This window comes from Aulonocara stuartgranti (genome assembly GCF_965226115.1).
Source record: "Aulonocara stuartgranti genome assembly, chromosome: 15".
Taxonomy (NCBI): domain Eukaryota; kingdom Metazoa; phylum Chordata; class Actinopteri; order Cichliformes; family Cichlidae; genus Aulonocara; species Aulonocara stuartgranti.
Genome location: NC_138951.1, coordinates 4,248,881 through 4,272,103, shown reverse-complemented (window position 1 = coordinate 4,272,103; position 23,223 = coordinate 4,248,881). Strand labels below are relative to the sequence as shown.

General features: G+C 39.3%; 1 protein-coding gene across 13 annotated transcripts in view; it reads left to right on the top strand.

The window, feature by feature from the left end:
* The window catches only part of klhl29 (kelch like family member 29), a 271,614-nt gene that overhangs the window by 3,559 nt on the left and 244,832 nt on the right, over nt 1–23,223 (top strand). For 4 of the 13 annotated variants that reach the window (XM_082506536.1, XM_082506530.1, XM_082506538.1 and 1 more), the window contains exon 1: nt 12,475–12,840. The exons of 8 other annotated variants lie outside the window; for them this stretch is intronic. The gene's annotated coding sequence lies outside the window, so the exon portion shown is untranslated. Of the gene's footprint in view, nt 1–11,460; nt 11,657–12,474; nt 12,841–23,223 lie in introns of those variants that run through there. One more of the 13 variants, XM_082506532.1, reaches the window with a different exon arrangement.

Sequence of the window (23,223 nt, the reverse complement as noted above, 5' to 3'; positions counted from 1 at the left end):
CTTTCTAAATCAGTACTGGGAGCACGATTTAGCCGTATTATACTGTTATATTACCGTAATCACAATACTCAAAATAGGAGCTTTGCAGTGTAATACTGTAAGCTATTTGGTTGACATTATGCTGCTTTTATGGGGCTCCTACTGCAACCTCCACAAACACTTCATTACAGTAAAGTCTAACTGTATTTACTCACCCATGAACCTTGACTTCGATTTTCCCAAACTATGACAAGACATCAGCTTTGTTACAACTCTCTGCACCACATAGCAAGCTAATAGGAATTCTGTTGTATTCACTGTTTCAACAAAGGCCCTAAAGATGAACACCAGACAGAGCTGAGTATATGCTACAGGAGCCTCAGTCATGCTAGCCTGTTGCTAGCCAAACCTTAACATTATTCTTGGTAACACACAGGAGATTACGCCACATATCCACAACAATCAGTCTGATGAAAAATATGTATATATTTACTGTCACAACACAAGTGAATACATTTCCAAAACAATTTGTGTTATAGTAAAAATACAGTTGAATACTGTATTTTTACAGCAATTTGTCATAGTGAGTACCATACATGATGTAGTTGCTTAAAACAAGGTCTTTATTCAGTCTTTCACAAATAATTTATTGATTTAAAAGCTATTTTTAAGGGGATTCCCCTTAGCCTCCAATGTCTGTTCTTAAGTTTGTGTTTCCTGGACTACACCCAAGTAACAATCGTTATGGAAATTATTACAGCCGTGTCATTATGATTCCCAAGAAACAAGGGGAGGAGCAATGCTTCCGTGATCATAAAACAGCTCAGAAGCAAAGAATTAGTTCTAACTGTACAGCACTTACTCCTCAGTTACTCCTCAGCTCCTCAGCAGGACGATAAGTATTCTGCAATTCAATTAACTCAGCCTGAGATCAGTTTCGATTTTATGTAACTCAGGGGAACAACATCACTGCCTCAGAGTGCTGAAAGTTTTTCTGTGTTCCACCAAGCTGCTCCAATTAAGGTTAATGGCACGGTTGTGTAACGATGCAGCAACAACAAGGCCCTTTTCAAACGCCGTCGCTGTTGTGTCTGGGCTTTGGCAGAACGCAGGCACCTCCCAGTGGAGCCAGTAGGCTATAAAGGTGCCTCAATCAGCCGGTCCCCAGGCGCAGCATAGTGCACATGGGTACCCTTGGGTGTTCTGGCAGCAGAGTTTTGTGGCAGAGCACCAAAGAAAATAGACAGACAACAGATGGCCTCTGTTGTCTTCACCAAGCCACGAGGCTTCTGCTGGCTGTGGGGTAACAAAACCCACTGAGCTACCGAGACACAGAGAAGCCTGCAATTCAATCAGGTGGAAATGTGAGTCATATAGAGCTTGATATAGCCGTACTTCTTGTATCTGTATTCTTTTTTCCTCAGGATTTTAGAGCTTTATTGACAACTTAACTTAAAGCAGTATTGGATTTTATTTAATGGTATGTCACTTACTGAATTCAAACAAAAAATCATGGGGATATTTTGTGAAGGTATAAAATCTACATAGGCAGTCTACATGAACAAACTTTAAAAAACTAATTATGCCCTTTTTTGTTTTTAGAATTTAATGAAGCACATTAAATATAATAGCTTTCAACACTAGATGGTGCTCACATTTAAGTTTCACATGATTTTCTGCACTTGGCAATTAAAATGAGACACTGCATTGAAGCATTGTTAGAAGTTTAGAGTAGGAAAAGTATAACTGCTGTACCAATTTAATGTAATGACTGCTAAAAGTTCATTCCCAGCTAAAACTAGGCTTTTCCACATTATGTGCATTGTCTGTTCCTTCTGAAGAAAGATTAAAAATGAATTACATTTTATGTGATTATATAATATTAATAACAAATAAAAAATGTAATCAGCAGTATTCAAAGTTAAGGAATTAAAAAGGAAACCAAAAGTTAATATTTATTAAGAGTTTCAATTTAAAATGTTGAATGTTGCTAAATTTGAGTGGAGGATTCTTTCATCTTTTCTTATTAAAATTAAAAAATGTATCTAATGCAGATGGCCCCGCCCCTCCCTGAGCCTGGTTCTGCTGGAGGTTTCTTCCTGTTAAAAGGGAGTTTTTCCTTCCCACTGTCGCCAACGTGCTTGCTCATAGGGGGTCATATGATTGTTGGGGTTTTTTTTCGTCTGTATGTATTATTGTAGGGTCTACCTTACAATATAAAGCGCCTTGAGGCAAATGTTGTCGTGATTTGGTGCTATATAAATAAAATTGCACTGAATTGAATTAAATGCTAATAAACCGTGAGCTATCGTTTGGTTGCTTTCGTAGTAGAAACCATAATGGCATCATTCTCTCAATTAACTCTTCAGAAGCTATTTAGTATCAGCCAGAAAAGCACAAAAGCCTCCTATGCTTTGAGTGTGTCAGGACTCGCAAGTAGTTGCGGGAAATAGGAAAGCATCATTCCAGCTAAGTGTTTGGAATATTTTTATGCAAGTTTGCTTGTATTTGACATGTCCCCCCTAAAATGTTTGTTTTTATCGAACATTGCCCCAATTATCTGGTCAGTAAACAGCATAATCAGAGCCTTGAGATGACAGAGTAAATTGGAAAGTGGTCTTGCATGCTGTCTTTGCCTTTCACACTCTTTCGTCAATACCCAATTATCCTCTCTGTTGCTTTTCCTACTGATAGCGCATGACTTAAAATAGGCTTCTTTTTTTGCAGGATTGTTTTCTAATTGCAACAATCCAGAGTGACTTGATGCATTGATCAACCATTAATGGCTCTGAACAGTGGATAGACGCACGCATAAACACTTCACTTCTTGCACGTGTGCTGCAAAAAGATATTTCTTTGGCCCATTTGTCATTTTGCTCAAAAATGACTTAAAGTGCCAGTGGACTCTTCCACCAGTCCTGACATCTGTGGCTGACTGTAGGTATCATTGGCTTTTATGTGTGCCTCAGCTCTAAATCTCATAAGTAATTATTAGACAATACATCCTCGAGGGATGCCAAGCACGAATGAATTGGTTTTGCAAGGTCTGATGTCTGGGATAATTACTTTCATATTTGTGAAGGACACTGTGGGTTAGAGGTTATGTGATGCAATGATGTATGTTTTGCAAGAAAAACATGTCAGTTATCAGCATATCATCAATATAAATGTCCAGGTAGAAAGCAGCTTTTGCAGTACAGGGTGAATATGGTACTTTGTGCTTTAAAGCATTTTTCTGTCCCTCAGAAATCAGTTTTTCACAGAGTGACAAATGAGGGAGACATGAAATAACATTCTATTTTTGTCTCTGCAACCTTTAGTGGAGCAACTTGCGCTGCTAAATATCAACAGAGAATCACGAAGCAGTTTCAGTCCATGTGGGCTGACTTGTGGCCCCCAAAAGCTTTAAATCATCTGGCTCAATGAATCAGAGTCTTGACTGAGCCAAATTGCCTGACTGCGCCCTGTGGGAGAGATAATTGGGTGAAACAGGTTGTTTTTGTGCCTTGCTGAGGTACAAGAGAAGCAGCAGAAAGGAGAAAACAACACTGACTTCTCATTTTTTATAAAATCTCTGAAGCGTGCAGTGTCTAGTTTTTGTTCAGGATGAATTTAGTGGGGTTTTTTTTTTGTCTTTTCAAAATATAGAAAACTGTAACGCCCTACAAGATTGGCGAGAAATACTTTTTTGGGGATGGTTTGCAAAGATAATATGTGGTATACATGTTAAAAAAACTGAAAGGAATGGATAGAAGGATGTTTACACTAGCTGTAAAGGGTGAATTGATTGGTGCGCAGCTTTGATTTTAAGAGAGAGCAAAATAACGTTTTCCCTCCTTACATCTGTATAATAATACTAATAATACTACTACGAATAATAATAATGGATTGCATTTATATAGTGATTTTCGGGGCCTTCAAAGCGCTTTACAATTCCACTATTCATTCACACACTGGTGGAGGCAGCTACAGTTGTAGCCACAGCTGCCCTGGGGCAGACTGACAGAAGCGAGGCTGCCATATCGCGCCATCTGCCCCTCTGGCCATACTAGTAATAATAATAAGGAGAAGTAGAAGAATAGGGTAGGTTACCATTGTTTTTATGCATTGGTTGGCATGCTGGTAGCACGATTAGCACTGCTGCTAACCACTAACCAAGGAGGTCCAGAGTTTGAATACCGGTACTCTTTGTTCCTCCAGCAGTTCTAAGCTGTAGGTGCGACTCTGTGTGTGAATAGTTGAGACCTGGAACTGAGAACCTAAGGTTTGATAAGAGGAAGAAAATAGATGGATGAAAGTATCAAAGCAGGAACATATTAGCACATTTTAAAAATTAAAGGTGGCACCTGGGTACAGTAGTTATGATAAGGAGTTGGAGAAGCACATCTTGGCTTATTATGGGGGTCTCGGTAAACGAGAGGGTGTAGAGAGGAATCAGCTGTGCACGACTACAGGAAAGGAGATGAGCGCTTAAATGAAATCTTGAAGGTGAAACAAGATTGAAAGTAGGATGAGAGATGGCTTCCCCTGATCTCTGATAAAAAAACAAAAACCCAAACAACCAGAATAAAAAGCCCAAATTCAAGGAAGTAGTTATTTATTGCAATGAGACAGTGTATACAGGTGCCTGTGAAGTTCATTTTATGAGTGATAATGTGTCATTTAGGTACTGAATTTGCTTAATTTTTTGCATAATAGTTGCCAGCTGATGTATGAGCATTGTATATTCATATATATTCATATATATTTATTGGTAATACAAGAGTATGTACATTTGAAATAGTAGTTTTTGGTATTAAAGTGAGAAGCAGTGAGTACAGCTGTGGAAGCTGTTTATATTACATTTCTTTTTTGGAGACCTCCTTTAATTTATATGTAGTGCACTGCTATCTAACTAGCAAGCTGCACTATGAATACGCACCATAGTTTGGTAAGTATTTAGTAGTATTCAATAGGGCTGCCACAAACGATTATTTTGATAGTCGACTAGTCACCGATTATTTTTGCGATTAGTCGACTAATCAGATCATCATCCATTAGACATAAAACTACAGCTTATTGCACCAGCAGCATCTGCTCTTATATAACTATCATTAGCTTACAGCTTTAAGTGTTTAAGGTCTGTGCTAACTAAAAATAAAGACAAGATGATAGTTTATTAAATTTTAATGAAATTTGCAGATTGTTTCGGTGAAGTTTAATAAACTCCTTGCTTTCTAAAATATAACAGGACACTGGAGTAAATTCTGGAGCTTCTCACACTTCTGATAATCAGCTGTCTGCTTGACGTTTATTCAGCTGTGTAAAAACTATAACTTTAATCTCAGCCAAACCGATTTACTCAGGAACAAATAAAATACTAAAAAAAAAAAGCCAAACAATAACATTTTAAGTTATCTAAGTGACTCATATATATTTAACCTGAGTAGCGAAAGACGGCGGTGGGTTTGAAAACGATTTGCAGGGAGTCCGGTGTTCTCACGGCGCTAGTGAGCCTAGCCCCCGGCTCGCTAACGAGCTAGTGGGTAACAGACGTCTCCGAAAACGTCGGAGCGCTTTTGAAAATATGTGGTGTCCTGATAAACTGAGCAGATATTTGAGGTTTACACAGCTACATTCTCGCCTGAAAATATGTTAAACGTTTATTTTGTGACCCAGAAAGAATAATAAGAGTAATATTAAAACTAACTAGCTGCCGCCATTGTTGGAAACTGCGCTGGGCCGCGCTATGAATTCTGGGACACAGCTGCTGCTTCTTCTTCTTCTTCGGGGTTTAACGGTAGCTGACATCCTTGTACATGCAATGCTGCCATCTTCTGTTTCAGTCCGTTATTACACTCTTAAATCCTGCCACTTATTCCTGCGTCGTTTGTGATCTTACAAAGTTTCAAACGACGCGTCGACTATTAAATCAGTCGTCGACGATTTTGATAGTCGACGTAATCGTGACTAGTCGACAAATCGTGGCAGCCCTAGTATTCAAGTAATGGGCCCTTTTTGAGCTAATTATCAAACCTAGTAAGAAAAGAAGAGTCATACTACGACCCGGCCGATTATTTCTGCTGCGTTTTAAATTCACACCGCGCGATGAAAGAGTTGTAAACAGATCAAACAAAAGCACCAACTCACAAGTGCCCGCTGACAATCAGACACAATGAATGCGAGACAGCTCTGTGGAGTTGTGATGTAATTAGACTTGTTAATTGGAAAGGAGCATTTCGCCACCTGCGGCAGGAAAAGTGTGAAGATTGTGGTCATCTCTGAAGAAATAGTCCTGCTAATTGTTTTGGTTTCCAGGCAGCCATGGCGGAGGAGGAATGTGACAATTTGAAGTTGCTCTCAAGTTACACCTAAAACTGCTAAAACCTGCCGGCATTAAGGGACATCGTGAGCAATTTGCTGGGTTTATTGTCACAGAAATGGCAATTTCATTCACATTACATCCAGATAAAAAGCCACTTGAACATCACTGCAAGAATAAGATAAGATAAGATAGAACTTTATTAATCCCTCGGGTGGGTTCCTCTGGGAAATTCGATTTCCAAAAAAGCACAGCACCGACAGAAGTTACAGAGTTACAGAATATTATATATATATATATATATATATATATATGTGTATATATATATGTGTGTGTGTGTGTATGTGTGTATGTGTATATATATATATGTGTGTATATATGTGTATATATATATATGTGTGTATATATATATATATATATATATATATATATATGTATATGTATATATATATGTGTGTGTGTGTATATATATATATATATATATATATATATGTGTGTATATATATGTGTATATATATGTATATGTGTGAATACAGAGACAATATAAATAAAATATACGAAGGGGATAAATAGAATAAATAGGAATAAAAAATAAAAATAAGTGAATGCCAGCCATTCAACCATCTACTAACTCCTGTGCTCACTGGCAATAAGCAACACCCTAACAGACAGGAGAAATGTTCGACATCAAAAAATCTGTTTTATACAAAGACAAGAGAAGAAATCCTTTGATACTCTCAAAGGGTGCAGCATAAATGTCATTATAATTTAACACAAGCCAAGTGCTTTCACCCAAAGGCCCTCCATTAACAGCATTTGCATTTCTGAAAACTTGGCATTGCTCCTGTAATGACTTGTCACAGGAGAGAATGGCCTCTCTAATATATATTTTGCTCAGCTTGATAATGTGCATTCCTATTTGAAGACGCTCTAAAGCATATTGAGTTCAGCATGGGAGCATGAGTTCAGTTTTTATAGATAGCTATGCTGAGAGCCACAGCAGCCAATTAACCATTTGTAAATTCCTTGTTGGCCCAAGTTTCATTTGAAGAAAAATTTTTTCGGAGGCTGAACCTTGACTGTTTCGTTTCCAGCCAGATATGGATTTCATAATGGATAAACACAGACAGACTGTCTGCTTCATTTCCTTCTAATAGGATAAACGTGCAGACTCTGCCCTATTCTGTAATTCTGCTTAAAACAATATTGCCAACATGAGTCTCCCTCACCAGGGTGGAGCCCACATTATTTTCAAATCTGTCATGGCTGCTGAAGACAAAACACAACTTTGTACTTTTTTAAAAACTTGTTAAAACAAAAATGTTAAGTGAGTTTCTTCACGCTGAGAGAGCTTTAATTGAAGTCAAGTTAAATGAATGTAGAGTACATTGTTTATTGTTAAAAAAGAGTAAAAGTTTTTAAAAATACACACACACAAGCCACAGTTTCACCCACTGAATTTGATTACATTTCGCTAACATTTTTAGCGAAGCGTATCAGTCACATCTGCACACACACACACAAATCTCACAAGGCTTTGTTATATTTTCTAGCTTGATGGTTATTGAGAATAGTGCTTATAGGCAGGGTGTGTACATTTTTGTAGTGCGAATATACTGTGCGGTAGGAGGTATGAAAAATCTTTTCCTTTTTTTCCATTGAACTTTCTTCACAGCAAGTTTCTCCAAAGAAAGTCAGACATTTATTAAGAATATTTTTCCCCAGCTGTTAAAAACAGCACATTTGCAAACTAACTTGTTTTGTTGGGGGATTCATAGACTGACATTGACATTATGTGGACGTGACACAGGGTTCAGTGCTAGCCATCATCAAATACTGCACAGTTTTTGACAAGAATATATACACTGACCATAAAAAGAAATAAATAGTGGCACTGGGGCTGAAGTGCAAAGACTATACGCTGATATATAACCTAAAGTAAATAATAGATTTAGAAGCTGATCGATAAACTGCGGAAGTGAATGAAAGCATCGGTCAACAGTGGACTAACTCCCATAAAGTTTTTTCCCCTTCAATCTCTGACTAGAAACAAAAGTTGCTTGGAGGGCATGTCTTTGCTGAATTTCTATTCGCTTTCCATTCCTTTCACCTGCATTGTACCGAAAATAAATCTACAAACAAGATGAAATGATATGTAAACTCATGGAAGCAATTTGCTTTTTTTTTTGTCCACTTCCCCCTGAGCCCAATTACTGTTGTTTACAGGTTCCAGATTTATGCATGTAGTGGGTACAGTAAGGCATGAGTAACACAGTGCCCTGCAGAGCCCTGACACTCCAGCTAAGTAAATGGAGACTAACCTGTGAAAGGCAACAACATGACTACACAAAAGAAAACGATAAAAACGTTTCTTTATTTAAACATGTTTTGCACCTACAATTACTGCAGTTTTTTTTTATTCAAAATACATACTAGACTTGTAAAAAAAAAAAAAAAAATCATTCACTGAATGCATGCAAAAATGTTTTAATGTCACTGAACATACACACACACACACACACACACACACACACACACACACACACACACACACACACACACACACACACACACAGAAAAAAAATCCATAATGACCTTCCAGCATATTGTAATTCAAGTGGTACACCGCTGTACCTATTCTGGGTTCTGTTTTCCGGCATAAGAAAATCTAGCCTGAGGCTGGACAATTGGGCCAATCATTGGACCAGATCAGGTGAAAAGCACAAAGTGTCCTAACCAGAATCTTAAGCTGCTTTAGCTTTATTTATTTTTACGCATATAAAGCATGTGAACATGCTGGTCTGGTGGGAGATTCCTTGAAGAAGACGGCTGCAGACATATGTAATAGAGGTTATTGTGAGAAAAGAAGAAAAACACGATTGGTATTCGCGGTGGTGGAATGTGATTTAGAATGAATGCGAGCAGCTAGACTTGTAACGATATGACACTTTCTTATAATGAACTCGTGTAACATTTTTTTTCCTGTTTGTACTAGCTTGTTTTCACTCGCTTTATGAACATATTTTTTCTTCTTTCAGACAGGCAACTTTGTTATGTGCTTGCAACTGTGGATTTACAGCAAAGAAAGCTTGCACCCCTTGGCTCTGTTGCTGAATTTTGAAATTATATATTAGCAGAAGCATTGGCTTATGCAAGAGGAAGAATCAAAAGTCGTAGGTTTTATTTGCACTGTAACGCCTACCTGTAGACCTGCAGTTGCCACATACAGTTGACTTCTGCCCACAAACACACAAGTAACTGCAAACCTTCATGCAAAGTCACTTTGTGCATTCCTACGTTAGCTTGTGCAATACATATATATTTTTTAGTCGTTCCCCTATCCATAATAATTGCTCCATACAAATGAAAAAATGAAATCAATTTGTTCAGATATGTTTTTTTCACACGTTTTAACATTTAAATTAATTTGGACATAAACGTTTGTACAGATTCGCACTTTGAATGTATCGCCCACCTCCAGCGTATTCACCCAAAACGCCTTCACACATTCAGATGTAGTGATACACAGCCAAAGTACTCACGACCCCATTTTATTTCCATAAGAACAAAACCTCTCAAACCACAAAACACCATTAGGTTATGCTGGTGCCGTTAGTGCAGACACAGATACGCTACAATTTTGTTAATTATCAGGCAACAACGGCCCATTGTTCCTACTTCTTACAGATCTTGGACTGCAACTTTATCAAAGCTGGCATTAAATTCGCAGATGCACAGCATACTCCTTCCACCCCCATCTTTCTCCCTTGCTGAACTCTGAGTCATGTTAGCCCATCACCATTAAGTCGCTAAGAGCTTGCTCCATCATTGTACATCGTACCCAGTTTTCCCCTCTGGGAGACTCGTTCCACCCCAAAAAAACAAAGATCTCAGATAGGAAGCTTTATTTGCACAATGTAAGAAGTTCTGATTAATTCAAAGTACAACCTGCAGGCTCCGATTTGGCTCACTGGGCTCCACAACAAATTAGCACACACCATTGCACACCGTCTCACTCGCTGCCATAGCTGAAAGGCACAGCTGAAAGACTTCTGAAATTACTGCAAAATAGAATTTGACCCCTGATAAGGCCCACTATCTATTCTGCCAAGTGTGACATTTTGATGCAACGCAGGATGTCTCTGGAGTGTAGAGCACTCGAGTATTTCACCCAGGCATTTTGAGGAGTGCATACGCTTAAATTGTATTCCAGTGATCATGATATTTGTGCTCTGCCGAAAGTAAAACAATTGTGTTAGTTTTTTAACGCCGTAGGATTTTACACACTACATGCAAGTCTGTTCTCTTGTCAGAGGTTACTGCGAAGCCATGATTCGTTTTTGGAGGAAAGCAACTCACAACAACTCGGAGTGAAATATTGCCCTTTTTTGCCCCACTTCATTTTAATAAATATTTTTTCAAATGAATAGGTTTGCACACCCGTGCAAGTGTTTTAATTACTCAGGCTGATTAGACCTAAGGTGGAAATTGGGTTGAGCTATGCTGGGAATAAGATGATGTCAACAAACTTAATCATTAAGTAAGAGTGATAACTGTGCTCCAGTAGGGGGTTACAGTAAATGATGCATTATTACTGATTAAATATCAAACACTATGATAAGTAGTTTGTAAATACTATGGATATGCTTTTCAACTGCTATATATAACACTCACTTTTGATTCATATAGCTGATAAACACTTGAAAAAACCCTATATTTTAATACTTTTCAGCTTCTTTTTTGTTGTTTTTCTTTTGCTACAAAACATCCAAAACTGATAATATATAACAAATAATTACAAGACTCTGATACAAAATCATAAAGGAAAACATTTGTTGTGCTGTATTATAACCATAAACAGCCATAATTCTTATTTTAAGGGACATTATTCCAGCGTATAAGAGCCTGTAACAGCGGTTAGTGGTAGGAAGATTCAGTGGCGCTGACCCTGAAAACAAAGCAACTAAATTCAGCCATGTTTCCTTTCCATATCTGGGTTTTCCTGCTCCAGCATGTTAACTCTCCTGCATAGATACTCTTTATAAGATACTTTTAGGTCCTGTAAAGGGTGCAGGTGTTTTCACTTGGGGCTGATTAGACCCCTGCTCTAGCTGAAGATGAGTTACATCAGGAAAAAAAAAATCAGATGTCACCAAACATCACACTGAACTGCCTTGATATGAAAATGATAGAGTTGTCAATCTAAAGAGACCGTACACGCCCACGTGGTCTTGAGAGGAGAACTAATCAAGCAAAGTAAGTGAAAGCATTTGTACAGTGCAGTCGAGGCAGGAAAGAGGAGCTTGGTGAGAGCGAGCCAAAAAGACTGTAATGGATTCTGCGCCATGTGCCACTAACAGGGAGATAATCCATCAGGTAAGAACAAATAATCACGTTGGGCGACAAATTGAAAGTTTTAGAAGGCTGTAAAGATATGGCCAGAATTAAAAGGTTTCTGTCTGAGTTAATTGCCCCACAAGTAGCCGGTCCCCAGAAGGGGCTGAGATAAAGCTGAACTATCAAAACAAATAAATCTGCCGAATAGGAATTCATTTATCGTCCACACCTGTGTTTTTCCTGCCGCGGTGCATCAAAATGTCCTCAGTGAGAGGCCGGGGCTGTCTTTTCTTGACTTTCTGTAATTATTTCTTCCCACCTTTGCTTGATCGCGTGACATTGCTGATTGTGCTCATGGAAAAGTGGTTAGGGAAGCAAAAAGGACATTGATTTTAGGCAATTTGGATCAAGCTGGAGAGGGCCCTGTTGATTTTCATTCTAGCCATCTAATCAGGGGCTGCTTTACAACCGGGACGCTAAGTGAATGTAATTACCAGCATTTAAGCACCAGGTAGGACGGGGAAAGCTACAGCGGTTTTGGGAAGGAAGAACAACCAGCATTAGTGCACCTATCATCTGTAATTTGGACTTATTTGGGAAGATTGTTTGGGAATATTTCAGCTGTAACCACCCAAACACTGTTTTTTTTTCTTTTCTTTTTTTTAAGTGAATAATACAATTATTAGTTTGTTTTCTTGCTTGTCTAAGTAATAGAAGAAGAATACGATTGAACCTTTGGAACTCTCTTCATGGCTGATAATGATCCAAGGAACCTCCTGCGAGGACAGCTCCACTGATGCTGGAGTGCAAGCACAGCTCTCTGCAGGTACGTGCGATGGCACACAGTGGCGGGTGGGAGGCGCTGTAGGGCTTGTGTGAGAGAAACAAAGTGAAAGGGGAGGAGCAGCATCGGGAGTAAAGTGGCCACACGGTGTGCCAGTCCGTCCAAGCAGTCGCTTACATCTCAGATCCGCCGCCGCGCAGAGAGCGCAGAAAGCCCGTCTGCCAAGTCCTGTCTACTCCACTTGGTGACGTGCAGAGCCGAGCGCAGGCAGGCCACTTACAGACCGGCCCACAGCCGCTGCCACTGCACTGTGCTGCTCCTTTTGCTGTAAAATGCAACAGCGGTCTTTGCGGGATAAAGACAGCATTCATACATAATCAGCGCCGGAGCGAAACAAGGACAAACGCCGGGGGACAGGAGCAGCGAGCGGCCGGTGGAGGTAAGCGCTCGGTCAGCGGAGGTGCGAAGAAACACCGCGCTGACTCTCGCCTTTGCTTCAATTTTTTTTTTTACACGCTTTTGTGTTAAGGCAGGAGTTCACTCGTCCTATCATGAATGAATGAGGGGGATCATCAGTTTCACTGCCAGCCCTTAGCTGAGGACCATAGCCTACCAAATGGTGTGTACGGCGCTCACGTTGTGCGCAAGCGCTCCCGTTAAGAGGAGGGCGAATAAAACTAACTTCACGACTCAGATCGAGGTTTGGGAATTTAAAGGAGTGGTCTGCGTCAATGTCAAACAATTTAGGACTTACAGTTGGTCACTATAGCAACGCTATCAAATATACACACATATTACTGAATTATTTTGGTGTATATACACCAAAATAATTCAGGTGTAATCAGCTGGTCATGTTCTGACAAACTGCCTAGAAGCCTTTAATCATGTGCAAACGACCTGGCAGAAGAAATAAATTTCAATGTCACTTACCCCAGTTGTGCATCTTCTGAATTTACAGCTGCACAAATCCCACTACTGCACAGATTGTAACGGAAAGATTTATTGTGGCTCTGGAGTGGATTTGAGGAAAAATAAATAAATAAATAAAATCCTGTTATTATATTCCACAGATGCGTGTAAAGTTGTAGCCTGCACTAGGCAAGACTCATCCTTCAAACAGCTAAGCGTTGCTCATGACAAGTCCCATGTGTTGTTACAGTGCAGTGCTGTGAAGTGAAGTGGAGCACTGGCTGTGAAGGACACTGTGTTTTGCAGAAAGTTCCCGATGATCATCGAGTCCATGCTGTTTTACAAATGCACCTTCTGACCGGGCAGGAGATGTTGTCCTGTGCAAGTGTGAAGGCACTGTAGAGGCGAAAGCATGGATCGCAGAATTATCACATTTTGCCTGCAGTCCATATTTAGCATGATTTATTGTGAACTCTCACATCCAACAGCACACTTGTCGATCCTCCTGGATGGTCCCCCCCGGTGCTGATCCCTGTTTACGAGCCTGACTTACTGTATATAAATAGATGTAGCCTACGGCCACCCAACATGACTGCGCGTGCGTTGCTATTCTGAAGATGCATCCAACATTTGTTATTGTATTAATGGGCTGAGCATGTGGGGCAGGAGCAGGACACACATCCCTGCTGATGACATTTGAAAACCTAGCAGGCTATCACAAATCAAGGCAGGGATTAAGAGGCTTTAGTGCTAGTCCTCTCCGAAGAGACGGGGAGCTCTGGACTGGATAAGGTAAGACAATGCATTTGCCTGAGAGCTGCTGTGTTTAGCGGGGGTCTTCTCGCCTCACGTGCTGCATTCGAGGGAGAACTCTTGCTCTGCACATTTAGGATAACCAGTCACCGCAGGTGGATGATCACACAGCAGCATTACATGGAGAGGTGTTAACACACTCTGTAGCGTGTGTTAAGCTACAGAGCCTTATTGTCAGGCAAGCCTTACCTCTGTGGAAGTATTGTCGTCTCTTCAGTTTGTCACAAGCTTCTTTGCAATAAACTCAATCAGGGATAATCCTTCTATATCAAATGTGATTTAGGTTGGTCTAGGGAACCGCTTTGGCCGGAGGAATTCATTTAGAAATTACCCAGAGGCATTTATCCTATTAGCAAAGGCAAAGCGAAAAACGACTCCTGTTGTTATGGTCAGCAAATTACAAAACTGCAGCTCAAGGCCATTTATTATAATTTTTTTTCCACCACGTTTTCCAAGAAGGAGAACACGGGGTAAGCATGTATAATTTGACCGGTGTGGGATGTGTGATCTAAATGCAGGCTAAGGAGGTAGAAAGGATCAAATGCTGTACAGTGTTTTCTTGTACTTGGATGAAGTTGTGATACACTTGGTTTTGCCTCCGGTGATCAACCGTGTATTTCAAGGAGTCGAGGAAGCAGAAGCTGTGCCAAACTTGCCAATAAATATAACCGCAGAAAGCCAAGCTCTGAGTTATTTTCATGTAACAGCAGTCAGATAAATATAGCTATTCGGCAGCAGTTTGGGTAAGACGAAGTAATTTCCAGTGTCTCCTTTTGTTCTTTTTCTTTTTTTTCTTTTTTTTTTTTAAACTAATGTACATGTAATGCCTCTGTTTATCTGCAGCCTGCTCACCAAAGCAAAATATTAAAGTAGCCGGCAATTACGCTGATTCTGTTGGAGCAGTGGATATTAGAAGGCCAATCTGGACCAGCCCGCCCCCAATCAAAATGAGAATGAAAAGCAGTTGTGCATGTTTTTGTCTCTTTGGCACACAATGAACTCTATTTTCTCCAAGGTTAAAGAGGGTATCCTTTCTTCTGTAATCACATTGCTCTAGCAGATTTATACTGTGCTCTCTCTGCGTGTTCATAGAGGCTGCTTTGAGTATGTGAATAATTTTTTTTTTATTTATTTATTTATTCTTTTTTTGGGGGGGGGTTACACGTGCACCCCTTTAGAAACACCAGTATATTCAAACAACAGTATCCACACACTGGGATCTGAAATGTGAGATTTTGAAATGTGAAATCAGATTCTTGTAGCCTGTTACACAATCAGGTGACAGTGAGTTGAATTTAGCAATAATATCTGCAGCTTCAAAATCTTTTTATTTTCTTGTTAACAAATCTTTTACTGAATTAATGTGACACAACTGTCGTTATTAAATGATTTATAAAATTGATTATATATTGTTTTGTTTTTTTTAAGCACACACAGACAGGGTATTAAAAATTTTTTTTAATCCAATTTCAAAATACTTTTCTTTAAAAAAAAAAAAAAAAAAAAAAAGGAAAATTGCAGTAAAATTTAAAGTACATGGCTGAATATAAACTTTTACATACAAAACTTAACTATTGCTCAAGGCATACCTCTCCGGACACTTGCATATGTCCATACAATAGTCAAACTTGTCTGTGGTCACTGTAGCCACTGCTGTTATGCCACCTTCCAGCAACCACATGAAAGTCACGAATCCGTTCTTTCTAACTGTATGTGCTTCGATTGTTACGGGTGAATGGCTTGACCTAAAGCACTTTGAAATTGAATTATTCTTTTTGATGCACTCTGCATTTCATAAATATATATATTTTTTATGTTTCTGAAATGTGATATTATTTTTTAAAATAATAATAAAAAAATAATTATGGGTTTTGTTCGTTAAAGAAATCATTTATTACAGGAAATATTTTTAGTGGTTTCTTTTCTTGTCGTAAGTTAGAAAACAATATTAATGTCTCTCCTCTGTCAATACAAACATAAATCTATTGCATGCTACTGCTTACTGTATTTACTGTAAAGACTTCCTTCAGCAAGAAAGCTTGCAGTACATTATGTATACATTTCATGCTAACCCTTTGATGCTAGTGGCTCCTTTGAACACGGTGTACCCAGCAGTTTTCATAATATTGCTCCTTTTTTTTTGCTTCTGTTTTTGTGTTAATTGAACCGTTATTTCAATTCACTAAGCACTGTATTAAATTGCCATAGCCACTTAGATGGTACTCGGGTAGCTTTTTGTACTCTTAGTGCATTTATTTCCTTTTTCTTAGGTTAATTTTTTTGGGTCTTGTGCTGCTAGCAAATTGCAAGCATGGAATCTCTGTACAGGTTGAACTTGACCTCAAGGTCAGTTTGCTTAGCAAGTTTTTTTTAGATTTTCTTTTCAAGCAGTCATGCTGAAACAACGGGAGCTGCAGTTAAAAGCAGCACGGAGCAAGAATTTAGTCCTCATCATACCTGGCATGCTTCATCACAAACATCTGGGGTGACGACTTTATAACAGATTTTACTTCCACATTTATAAAAATAATAAGAGTCCTGCATTATTATATTATTACATATTAAAGTCCTGCCTACCTAGCTCAGTTTGGTACTGGACCCGTTACCCATTATTATGTCAAGCAAATCTAGACCCACTCTGACAGGCTATTGCGAATTGTGGAATTGTGCTTTCGAGGTTGACTGGCTGCATTAACGCGGTCAGTCTGCATATAATTAAGACAATGAATCTCTCGCCTCATTTGACAGAAACATATGTAGTTTTGTTAGTTGTGTGATTAAGTTTAGAATGCTTGGTTTAAAAAATTGAAGAAGAATATATTTTTGATGATTTGCATTTGGTTCTGGTTAAAAATTGTTCGATGGATCCAGAAATGCTTTTTTGCAGGAAAGAGTCTGCCACGTGTACTCCACCAACTGTTTTGCTGTTTGTTGCTGGAAAAGGAGCAGGTTAGTTAGAGCAGGCCATCTTTTAATGTGTCCAAGGACACGTTTGTCTAAAGACTGTTTAAAGATTGGGGAGGTATCCCCATCTAGACCACCTCCAAATGTGGTCTGAGCCATGGGGCATTAACCGAGTCCCTTCAGGAGCAGTCCACCTGTAGTTGTACCACCCAAGACCAATGTTAAGGCCATATATCAGCAGAGCCTTAGATCATTTACACCCGGTTCGTGATAACAGCCGTATTCAAGCTCCACCTGGGCTCCACTGTATGCTAATGACTCTGTGGCTCATATGCAAGCTTGCTTTAACTCAGTGCTTTAACAAATATTAAGTCTCTCATTGATCAAGATGGGTTTCAGCTTGTGTTGGCCATGTTTGTTAGTGTATTCAAGCTTGATAGCAAGCGTGGAGAGAATGCTTGATCTGTCTTGATTTGGTTTACCGTGTCCTGCTTTGATATCAACACGATAAAGGCGTTTTCAGTGACAGGATGACCAAAAGGCCTCGTTTTCCTTCCAACACAAAGCATTTTGGTTTTTTCCATTAGTTGTTTTAAAAGTAACACTTGTTATTAAAAAAAAGTAGCTGTAACGTCTTTTTAACGCACATTTTAAAAACATTTTTGCTGTAAATCTGAATACCATCTCAGGGAAAACTAAAATCCTATTCTAAATACTGACAGGGGAGATGCCTTTCAAGGACAAAGATGAAGATGGATCAGATACTTACCACATTAAGTTTTTTCTTTGCCGATAGTACTGAATTATTCTCCCGCAGCTTTTAAGGGAGCCTTTAAACTTTCCTTATTGGTTTTCTGGGACAGTGATGTCTTTGTTTAAATATGCCGCTGAATATTTAGCGTAACTGGCCATTACAAAGCATAAAATACTTGCTAACACACGGGGCATAAGGCCATGAGCAAATGCCGTGCTTCCCAAGCTCTTTAGAGATCAGTGAACTATGAAAAGCAGTCTCTTCAGCTGCCCTCTTGAACACAGTCGCTCAAGGGCTAGTGATGCTGGTATCATATTTCTAAAAAGCCTGCAGTTTCCCTTTTCAGAGACTCAAATGGTCTCAAAATGCACTAAGCTCTGAACCTCCTGCATCCATGGAGATTTGATTTAATAGATCACTTTCAAAGCTTAGTTTCTGTTGTTGTATTTATGTTGTTGATTATGAAAGTTAGGAATTTTGGTACTGTTTAACTGAATAGGTTCTTTAATATACATTTATGTTTCAGTTTTATTTGTATTTTTTTCACATATTTCAATATTAACACCTAACAGTAAGATTTCTGTTAGTGTAATGATTTTAGGTCTTTAATCTGCTGACTTTAAAAGTGTTAAGTTGTCATAGTGTTGCTGTGGCTGTAATATGTAATACGTGGCATGAGTGTTTTGTTGTCAAACAGCTATGCTTTCCAGGAATCTGAACCACCCTACACAAAAGGCTGTGAGCCATTAGGCCATAACACCAGGGCCAAGGGCTGCACTTAAATTCTAAATTTACCAGTAACTTTAGCTCCGATTGCATTTGTTCAATGTGGCATTGAAAGTATTTGGTCCTCCTGCCAAAAAAAAAAAAGAGAAAGCATTGTTAGGAAAACTGAAGACCATTCCATTAATGCTAATACCCACATAGAGTGTTTAAATTCACTTGACATGTTTGGGGACACGGGGTGAGGATTTGGTTTGGACTCAAGCCTGTGAGGCTACATCTCAGGGCCGCTGCACTCGGGGAGGCGGCTGTGTGGTGAGTGGCTCCGCAGGGGGCAGGTTAAGCCTGTTAGCCCCATGCGATGATGCCGTAGGTTTGCACCATCAAGGGAGGGAGCGGGCTGTGAAAGAGGTAGGCATGGAAAATCCTTTTTTTTTTTTTTTTTTTTTTTTTTATCTTGTAGACCATCACAACCAACAGAACCACTGCTATTTTTCCTCCTGTTTATGCAGGCCCCCATTAAGCCTGTCTACAGGAATATTTCTGCACCGCAGCTGACGGCCACAGCTCCCCAGGCATCCCTTTTATAAACCTTACTCATTTTAATAAGGTGCACTTCACTATCTTATCTCTGCTTTGGAATAAACATCTATAATGTAATACAAAACCTATTCAAGCTATGTCCAAGTTGTTAAAAAAAGGAGACTAAAGCAGACATTGTTTGGGAAGTGCACCGGGCCTTAAAAGGACACGGACACATTATGTAATCATTTATTTGAAATTGAATAATTGAATCTGCCTTGAGGAGAAGCCAAGCTTAAAGAGAGGCCTGTTGGAAGAGGTTTTGAGGTGGAATGTCAGACTCAAACTAACTCTGTCTGCTTGAGGCAAACCAGACTTCAAATTACTTCAAGAGGAAAACAAATTTCACCGGTCACTGAAGTCACTTGAACTCATTTCACTTGCTTTTTGTCTCAGAACCATGGGAATTTACAATAAAACCATTTGAGCTTTGCCACTGTCATTTCAGTGGTGCCACATTGTAACTGCAGTGTATAGTCTATGTGCTGTGTGCCTCAGGGTGGATTTTTTTTCTTTTCTTTTTTTAAATTGCCATTTGTCTTGGTATTAACAAGAAAATATACTAAAAGCGGGGTTTGCCCAGTAATCTTCTTACCTGAATCTGGGGATGCCACTCCTACTTCGTCCTTCACCATGCATTTATTTTGAAGGGATCTGTTTGAGGGGAAGCCTCTGAATCATTTATCTGCAGTGAGCACTAAATATGTAAATCGTTCACAATTAATTGTAGTATACATAACAGTGACTTACAGCCATGTCTGATTTGCATACTCCAACTGCGCGAGTTAAAAGGTGGCTTTTTGAGTTAAGAGGGTACATAAATCACGTGTTTACAGTTGGTGTGATGTGGATCTGTAATATTATCCTATTTACAACCTGTTTGCATTAGTTCGGATGTATTCTTTCAAGGGCCACAGCAGCTTATAAAATATTGGCACCATCCCAGCCATCCTAATGCTGCGATGCATGCACTCCCCTGTTGATTAATTCACGTTGGCAGTAGATTTTCTCTGTATAAATACCTGCAGCACAATGACCAGGGTCATTAATTGTATTTAGTAATTACCGTATGACAGCCAGCAACAAATTAAAAAGGAAAAGGGGCTGTTTTTATTCATTTAAACTCTGTGTAAGTGGGTCACCACATTATCAAAATTGGACTATTGACATTAGCTCATATTCTATTCAATTTTCAATTGAGTTCAGGTTTATTTATAGGGCGCCAAATCACAACAACAGTCGCCTCAAAGCACTTTATGCCATAAGGTAATGAATTTAGTATATTTGGATAAAAGCCTGACAACCAACGAGCAAGCACTTGGCAACAGTGGGAAGGAAAAACTCCCTTATAATAGGAAGAAAACCACTGTTAGTACCAGGCTCAGGGATTGGTGGCTATCCGCCGTGATCGGTTGAGAGTCAAGGAGAAAGAGAAAAGAGAGACGCAGACTCGTAGGGTATACTTTATACTTTGTTTTAAATCTACATCATAGGTACATTGTAACCGCAAACCCCTCTGAAACTTTATGCCGTAACATGACATGAACGTCCCTAGAAATCATATCTACATGTCTTAATGCAGCCCACAGCTATTGTAACTGGCCTGTTCAGCACTGTTGATGACTCCTGTGTGTTCCGACTACTTTTTCACCACAGCTTTTTAATTTATCAGTGAGAATAACAATCATTGCCTCAATAAGGAATGATAATCATTGCTCCAATATAAGGACTCAGATGGCAGCGAATTCCTGGAGGGAGGTCGCTGAAACCGTCAGAATGGACGTGAGGGAATTTACAAAGAAGTGGAAAATCTGAAGGGACAAATATGTTTGCCTCCCCCCTCCAAAAAAAAGGAAAACAAAAAGAAAATGACCACAACAAAGAGCAGGGGCGCAGGATGGGAAAAATGTACCAGCATTTTATTTGTTTGTGTCGTGTCTGGCACCGCATATAAAACACGACCACAATGTAATTAATACATAAAACGCTACACAAAAGTATGAGTGCTGGCAACGATTTCAACCACCTACGTAGGTTATGTCGCACACTCTGCAAAGATTCACTGCATAAGTCTAAATCAACAGTAAGAAGACAAAAATGTAATGATATGTTGGTGGCATATAAACACACGGGGAGTGAACAGAAGTGCTCAGTGCCTCACTTGAAGTCGTGTAGCACAGAGGTGAAATTTGTGTTTTTCTGCATTTTTATCAGTTTTTTAAATCGTTTTTATCGTTAACTTGGTTTCCTTGGGTCTTTCCCCGTGTGTTATGAATAAATCTTCTTTTTTGGTACTGTTCTGGTTCTGGTTTTATTTTGTTGTATTTATCCGGGACACCTTAAAGGCCGGTCTGTGAAAATATTGTCGGACATAAACCAGTCTGTGACGCAAAAAAGGTTGGGGACTGCTGCTGTAGCAGTTTGAGCCTACAGCACCATAACTAAGGCAAAGTTCAGGTCACCTAATCAAGCCTTAACTATAAGCTTTATCGAAGAGTTAAAACTGGACAGGGTGTCTGTCTCCCAAAACCAAACTGGGAGCTTGTTCCACAGGACAGGGGCCTGATAGCTGAAGGGTCTGCCTCCCATTTTACTTTTAAATGCTTTAGACTAAGCCTGCAGTCTGAGAGGGAAGTTTGTTATTAGGATAATATGGTAGTGTGACATCTTTATGATATGATGGGCCCTGATCATTCAAGACTTTGTGCGTGAGAAAGATTTTAGTGCATAAAGCTTAAAAAGGAAACGCCAATGACAGTGACTTTGGTTATACAACTGCCTTCGCTCAGATGCAACCCTGGCTGTTTAACCTCTCTTTACATGGACACAGTTCATTGGAGTAGACTTAAAAGTCAGGCAATTGCCACTCATATCAGCAGCCAAGCAAATGCAAAGTGAAAATCAGAGAGAAGAAAACTCCTGCTTGGAAAGACATAAAGGGCAGTGTTGCTGCTTGGTCTCTGTGCCCCTGGTACGTTTTATGCGTTGCAGCTTGGCTGTTTTTGCATTCAAAGATGAACAGACTCTGTCCGCAATAAAACTGACCATAACGTTAATAAGGCTGCAGATGAAGGTGGCATTGTAAAGATATCTGTCATTGCTCTGTGCCCGTGGGCCCCGCTGTGGTTTTATAGCTTTGAAGGGTAGACATTTTCTTTTTCTCAGCGTTTGTAAGATAGGCCTATCCATTCCCTCCTCTGTGGACAAGAATTCATTGCCACTTGGAAAAGAAGCCCTTTGATTTTTATGAGAGAATTTTTTTTTAACTGTAGTCACACCAGTCATTTGACGGCGTGGCCATAACGTGAAGCTGCTCGGCATTTGCAGTTTTTTGCCGTACTCTTTTTACTTTGCTTTCCTGTTCCTGCTGCAGCTCTCGAGTCTTGCGGCAATACCTTTACCCTGAAATGAATAGTCCACTTCAAAACTGCTCAAACACCCTTTTGAGAATGGAGCCAATGTGATGGCAGCCAAGTGTGATTATTAATGGCGGGTCTCTATCTCTCAGGCCTTAATTGGTCTCTGCTGATTGCTCAGCGTTCTGATTAAGAAATGTCATTAAAATTGATGTATTATACTTCCATGTGGTTTTCACAGTTAGCTGCTTCAATCAATTGATAATTACGTAGATGATTTATAACTGGGGTTCATTCTGACAAGTTTACAATAACGGACACGGTAGAACTTTTTCTGTACATCATTTGAGTAAGGCAGCGAGTGACTGAAAGTTGTACCGCTTCACCTTTTTATCCCAGTGATATTTTTCATTTTTAAGGTTATTAAGTATGTTAAATGTCATTCAGGAGTGGCCTTTGGACTGCAAGTATTCGAATTTCATCACAAATGCGTAGACAATTAGAGGAAGAGAGCAAATATAAATCTATAGGGAGAAGTCAATGAGATGGTTAATGATGTTCCTTTGTGTGGAGTTAATGGAAAACATCTCTAATTTCATGCCAAAGTAAACATTTCTCCTACGGGGGTTCAACTCATTTTGTTTTTAAAAAAAAAATACGAGAAAGAAATTCAAGGTTTTCGTTTACACACCAGTGCCAATGCGCTTGGTTCGGATAATAAGTATTGGTAATTTTTGTCACATCAAACTCAATATATACAATATTGCCTGGAAGTTATTGA